A 7,566-nucleotide genomic window follows, 5' to 3' on the forward strand; every position below is an offset into this window, starting at 1 on the left:
GGAACAGGGAAATACTAGCAAAGGCCAGCTGATGGGATCAGAGGGCTTTTTAGTCAATTTTGATAATAAGCATTTTTCAACACATAATGAATAAGACATAGGAATTAGCTAAATTATTAACACTTTGAGGATGAATTCCAAGGGGTAATTGGTCTTTATCCTCCCATAGAGAGCATCCCAAATATCCAAGGGTGAGAGGAAGCAGTGCCTCCATTGCTTCCTTATCTCCCAGCTGCAGTCTAGAAAGCAGAGCTGAGTGGCCTAAGTGTCAGATTGCTCCCTTTCTCTTTCCTCCAGGTGAGATTAAAGTTATAGCGGTGTGGGAGGGGAAAGCACATCAATCATCCTTCCAGATGAAATTTAGAAATCCACTTTAAGATTAAGCTTTTCCCTCGATTGCCTCTAGTTTCCTCTAAAATTTGACAAAGTCATATTTCTTTTTTTTTTTTTTCTGTGGGGATGTTTTGCAGGAAGCTTGTGAAATCAGTAATTTTAAAGACGGCTAAAAAATTTAGGCTTTTGAGAAATGTCAAAAGATGGGAGACAAGCATTGCGTGAAATGTCTAATCCTGGTTATTAATGGTTGTTAACTGCAAAGTACATTACTTCTTTATAAAAACAATCAATCTTTTATGTTTGCTTCATGCCCCATAGTAAAAAGACTACTTTTTTTTTTTTTTTACATTGCATTTTCTGTTACTCTACAGCGACTATATTTGTCATTTTGTGAATTTACTAGTTTCACAGTGGGATTGCAACAGTTATTGCAGAAACTATGAAAAAGAGGGGATATAAAAGTAATGGATAGATGTATCTGAAGGACTGCAAGCTCGTGTCTATTTTTATCTAAAGCTTTTCCAGAGTAATGATACAATGATAATAATAATATATATATTCAATATATATAATATCTGTACCCATACAGCCAGAGGGTGATTTCAAGCTCTCTTTCCCTTTGCGTTTACAAGGTGGTAGCTGTCAAAATCTTCAGCAAGTAACAGCTATTTGGCCATGCTACCAGATGTGGTACACCTCCAAAACACTTCTGTCCCCTTTGTCTGAGGAAAATGAGGAACCTTGTTTGGATGATCAGATGCTCATCACCCATCATGGCTTCCCTGCCTCTTTTACAGAGCTCAAAAGTATACAGTTACCTGTGCTAGTTCTCCAAGAAGTCTAAGAACACAGATAGATTTTTCATCTATCCCAGCACCATCAAGAGACTTCTGTAATAAGTAGGAGTTTTTGAAAACATATCTTGGCACAAAACATATGTTTCCTGTATCATGCTGAACACCAAGAGCACAGAAGCTTTAATCAACCAATCAAAATTAAAGAAAGAACATTAAAGTCAGGGTCTGAAGGTTATATCCCACTTTTTCATTGATGTTTCCTACCAAAGCCACCTGCAGTTGTAGAAGATGTGTGTCTGAGGCAGGGAAGAGCAAGGGAACAATTTTCAATCCTGTAAAAATTTGATTTTTAATGAGAATATGAGACTTTATCAGCAAGGAAAGATGTAGTGCATAATATATAATGGATACTGCTATAGTTACCCAAGATTTCCACTTTAAGACTCATGCTTTTGGTTGACTATGAATATGCTGAGCCTTAGAACAGGTACTATGTACTGCAGGAGAAGCTGAAGCTGCTTTGTAATAAAGCCTGGGGTTTATTTTTTTTCTGTATTTAGGGCTTCCTTGTGCTGTCGTTTAATACATATTACTGATATATTGACTTGGGTCTAACACTGACAATGGTGTGACAGCTTTTGGAGGTGGAAAGTCTCATCAGTTTAGCTTCAGCTTTGAATTTGGCCTTATTTCAAAAGGACATCTGAAAAATAAAGTTTCATCTTGTTCTGTACGTAGGAATGAATGTGCAGTTTTGTAAAATCATACCCTAGGATCGGTAGAGTGCAGGATTCTTTTCAGACAAGCACTGTATAGATTTATCAATGCATTGCTATACTCTTTGAAACTCAGTGCTGCTGTAACAGCTCAGGCAAAATCCCCCAGATGATCAGTTCCTAGATGTTAAGCAAAAGTTTTGCCTTCTTTCCTTGCAGTCTGTGAAGTTCTTCTTTTGCACATACATATTTTTCAAAGGACTGTGGCTGAAGCTTATTCATTACATGGAGGACCTTGTCCTAAACAGGAGCTAACACCAATTTTAGAAGAAGGCATGAGCAGCCTTGCAATATGCAGATAGAGGATAATGAAACCTCATGAAAATCTTAAGCTGACCTGTAGCTAGGATTGGGAATAAGCTTTTGATGCCAAATCTCTGATAATTTTCAAATCTACGATCATCCTAGCACTGAGTGGTATTTTGTTGGTTTTTTTAACAGTTCCTATGGGTTATAAAATAAATATGGAGGATTAAAGGTTTGAAGAAATCTCTAGCCTGCAAAATCTTTAAGAGCATTTGCCACCTAGCAACAGCCAGGAATGTGCGTTTCCTTCAAACAATCTGCAATTGTGTGATTCAGAAAAAACCTCCATGGTGTTTATAACTGCAATTGTAATTTATGTAGGAAGGAAAAATGCAGCAAAAGGCTCTGGTTACATCACTGACAAAAGATTTCATTACCATAAGAAGTCCCTAACAGGGTGACAAATAATCAAGATTAAAAAGAATGCGTGAGACCAGCAGAAAGGGAAACAATGACATTCCCATTATAGCTGTGGCCTTTGCAATAAATGATATGTCAGCTTTTTCATTTTGAATCGTGCTGAATAACTTGGTGATTTTAATTCATCAGCAAATGAATACTTAGATTAGAAGCTATTTTCTTTTCAAATGTACGTTTGCTAACTTAGTCATGCAGTAAATACCACACTCCTTGAAAAGTGTGATAATATAGATACTACTTATAGATGTTAATGATTTAAATCACAGATACTGTGTTAGTTTGCTCAGATATGTGGGGAAAGTATGGGAATTATATGAGAACATAATTGCAACATGCATGAGCTGGCTGGCTATCAAAATCCTGTTGGTCTGCATTTTGTGATGTTAACGAGATAGTAGGGGAAAATTACACAGATGCTAATGCACATGGGTTCTATTTAGATGATTATCATGCATAAGTCTGCAACATCTAAGAATATACTTTATTGAGTATCAGTTATCCCAGTTGCTCTGTTTTCCTCCTTTTTTTTTTAATCTCCTTAAAGGAAAGAACGTGGGGATATCTAAGGACACTATCTTTCAGACCGCTCTGACCTCCAAACCGTTGTCATTTGTTCAATTAATTTGTTAAATTAACCTGGATCTGTTCTTAAAAAAAAAAAAAAAAGAGCAGCTTCTAGACTTGTGTTCATACCATTACTTAAAATTCCTTATTAACAGGGTACTAAACCCCACCTTGTTTCAGTGTATGTTCTTTTTAAAACATGGGTTGTCGTTTCTCAGTTAACAAACCAACTTAAGTCCAATGAAGACATTACTAATGCACATTACTAACAAAACACTTCCAGTGATAAAAGATATTGTTGCTAACCCCTTACAGGCAGCTGGTAGGATTCAATTCTGTTTCTGGCAGCAGTAGAGTACATGCTGAAGTATCAGAATTGGAGCAGAAAATTGTAAGTGCAGCTGAAATGGAAGGGGAAGCAGCAAGCTACTGCCAAGGGAGCAAAAGGATTTTTGAAATAAGTACATTCAGTGAGTTTATACTAAATATTAAAAGTTCCAGAAAGCATAATGTAAATAACTGAAAACTTAGAAGCCTCTCATTTTCAGTCATGTTCAAGGTACTAAAAGCATTTCTTAGAACCTGACATTTGTACTGAATTGCCAGTGCAATATCAGCTATTTTTGGAAAACATCCTAATGTAGACAGCCCCTAATAGGCAAAAGTTTTGAAAGCAAAATGAGATGTTGCAGTGCAAGGAGAGCACTGACAGAGTGGATTTTTGCTGTACTCACTGACAGTAGTCCTGACCTGGCAATTCTTCCACTGATGTACTTTGGAGTGGTGCCACATGAGGACTGCATGTTCAGGTGTGCTCGGGACACTGTTCATGTTCCTCAGCAGGAGCAAGTTTGCAGAGCACAGGTGGAAAGCACTTAAAAGTCCAAGCTTTCTTCTTTCACAGTCTTTTATAGCAATCAGAATTTGAAATCTAATTGTGGGCTTTGGATAAGAAGAAAATGGTTTCCTGATCAATGTTTCTTTGATCCTGCCATAAAGGATGGCAAAACCCCTGCTTCTGAAAAGAGGAGAAACCAATCTATGGGAGACAGTTTGTGTTTTCAGTTCCAGGATTCATGCCAGCTATTTAGCCTGCAAGTTGCTTCAGGATTCTCAAGATTTCATTTACTGTCTATGCCTCTATATGTACCCATTTTGATTTCTCACAATACTATGTATCTTACCAAGCAGCATACTTAGAAAAATATCACTCTACTTTAAAACAGTGTACTTTTTGAAACTTAAAATATCACAGGATGATATGTAATTGATAATTATATCCTGATGGAATTGCTCCCTACTCTGCCTGTCATGCTCAAATTCTGGTACACAGCAGGTAGGGAATCTCAACCCTTCCAGCAGAAACTGCAACAACTGCATTTTATCTACCTCTGTGTCCTTCTCAAAAGTTATGATTAAGGTGCCGAGAGGATAAAACAAATGATAATATTCTTTTAGCTCTAGCAGAACTTATCCTTGACTTTGAAAGACAGGTGATTAAGATTCACGTTTTTTTAAAAATGGGCACAGCAGAGGCAAGACATAAAGTGAAAATCCCCATAGATTAATGTAGCCTGGTCTACAGGTCACACATGTAGCTTTCATAACCTGATTTAAATCCCTGCTTAACCAGCTTCAGATCATGGTCTTGAAACTAAATTCCCACTTGCCATCTGCGTGTTTAGCTATGGATGTTTCAAGGTGGTGTCTTTTTTTGAAGAAATCTGTCAGGCTTCATCTTCATTCAGATACAAAACAGAAACTGCTGTGTTCTCCACAATTAATTCTTACCTAAATTCAGGAAAAAAAATTTCACTAGTATCTTTTCAGTCTTAACATTTTACTAATGTACTTATGATTTACTGCACTTTTTATTTCAAAGTAGAGTTAGGACTTAAAAGTGTGATCTGGAGCAACTCATACTATGTTTAGCAATGTTCCTGAATGTTTACCTTTCATCCCAAACAGAGAACAGTAGACACCACTTAAGGTTTTAAATATAAGTTTCTTTTGTCCTTCCTAATGTTTTTTTCATCATCTGAAGGTGCTTTAAGACATTTCCCTTCAAGACCTTCCTAATGGAAACTGAATTAATACATTTGACTCCTAAATCATGCATCATTTTTCTTCTTCTTCTTAAAATTTTCTTTAAAAAAGGTCACATTTTAAATATGAGTTTCAGAGAAATGTGGCAAGCAGAGAAAGTTCAGTGTTTTAAGGGCACTTTATAAAAGGCATGAACAGCTGTCTTCAGACAGGGATTTTGTGTATTTATATGCTGATCCAAATAGACTTAATGTGCATGATGGAACAGTACTATAGCCATACAATTTGAATTAGAACTGTTACTTTTATATCTCTTATCAGAACTCCTTTCCAGTTAACATTCTCCTCATTTAAATCTGGCATTCATAATCCCTTAGGATATTTTTTCCCCAATTTTACAGATCAAAATATTCATAAGATTAGAATCAGTAGTTTGTCGTATTACTCATTTGAATACAGCAAGTCTGTTTATAGTTGATTCTGTTATACTTGGTCACAATCCTCTAGCAAGGAAGAATAAAACACTATAAACTGTTTTGTTGCCTTATACTTCTCCCATTAGGGTTTCACTGAAGGAAATTCTTTGGTGATAGTCAAAACCCTTCAGACTGGGTTAAAATTGTTCCAGTGAAAGTCAGCTGTCATCTCCTGCATCCTCTAGGTCAGGCACAGGTCAATAAAAGGCACATTTGTGAATTCCCACTTACATAGCCCAAACTCTGGTCAGAAGAAGATTGTATTCTGGCTTTCCACCACCTGATAACTTTTCATACTTATCCTCTGTTCAGCACTATGGGTGTTCTCAGGTTTTGGCCGACGAATGTGGAAAGATTGCTAGCAAGAATTAGGCTCAGGGAACATGCACCTATTGAACCTTACAATATTTATAGTTGTCATCACTCTATTTTTGTCCTGCTCTAGAGCTGATAGTGAGAGACAGTTTATCCTTATTTACTCATCTCTTTTTACATTTATTTCCTGTCTAATGTGATGGATGCAAATTGAGAGGGAGGGAGGGAGGGAGGGAGGGAGGGAGGGAGGGGAGGAGGAAAGGGAGGAATTCCTTCCCTGCTCTTTGATAAGGTGACCCGGAACAGTACTGATCATCAAGTATCCCAGTAGCTGAATTCACTTTCTAATGATTAATTCACCTTCTAATATACATATTATTAGTTATTCCTCTGGCTTTCAGAGACACAGACTTTTCTTCTAAAAGATCAATGACAAACTCAGACAGAGTAGAAGTAGGTTTGTTCCCAGCAAGAAGATACTACCTTCTTTTCCTTCCTTGGCAATTTTCCTTCAGAAGAATCAGTCACTGATTTTCTGGGGATTTTTTTAAAGAGATTTCCCTTTGATCCTAAGAATGTAGTGAGAGCTGATACAACCATAGTTAGTGTTCTCTTTTCTGGATTATTTATGTGAGGCTGCTGGGAGAGCTGGTGTAATAAATTCCCTGGCTTTTACTTTCTATAGATCCCAGCCTTGGAGAGCATCTTGGAGAGTCAGAAAAAGTAACAAAGTAACAAGCAGAGTTATTGTTCCACAGGTCCTCATACTACTCAAAAAAAAAAAAAAAAAAAAAAGGATTTGCATGGTTTACCTGAGTAGGTATTTTAATGATTTCTAGTTGAGACATTTTGCTGTGTAAACTTTTAGCCCTTTCCAGTGGATGAGAGACAAAATTTTGAAACTGTTAATTGAAGGGCAATTTAGAAGGTGTTTCTTAGGTGGGAAAGTAGGACTGTGTTAAGTTCAGCCTTGGAAGAAGACAATGCCAGGAACTATGATCAAGGATAAAAAGGCTAAGTTTAGGCCACTCCTTTCAATTTTTTTTATCTGAGGTCAAACTCTTATTGTTAATAGCGGCCTCTCTTTGTGCTAAGTCATTTAGTTTAGGTTCCATAAAAAAAGTACCAGTACAATCCAACATGGACATTTCAATTCCTACTTTTCCAACCCTGCAGCTGTTAAGCACTAACCAGTTCATTCATAGCCATTCAATTTGAGAAGGATTTCTTCAGCCAGCTTTAATATTACTTTGTGGAGAAGTTCCATGTTTTCAGAGGAACATTTAAAATCAAAGCCTGTTGGCAAATGGAGATGGCTCAGCCTTCTCTGTTCCACAGCACTAAAGCACAGAGGGCAGGCAAGGCCGACAGGCTAAACAGGCTTATTAGACACAGCTTTGTTTTTAGGACAATTTCTCTAACACATTTTGCTACACTCCAAGTTGAATATAAGTGGAACCTGTTCCTCCATTATAATGCAGAGCTAGGAACCTTCAGCTGTTTCTGACCTAGTACTTAAATACTTGGAGA

Source organism: Anomalospiza imberbis, chromosome 1 (assembly GCF_031753505.1).
Source record: "Anomalospiza imberbis isolate Cuckoo-Finch-1a 21T00152 chromosome 1, ASM3175350v1, whole genome shotgun sequence".
In the NCBI taxonomy this organism is placed as follows: Eukaryota; Metazoa; Chordata; class Aves; order Passeriformes; family Viduidae; genus Anomalospiza; species Anomalospiza imberbis.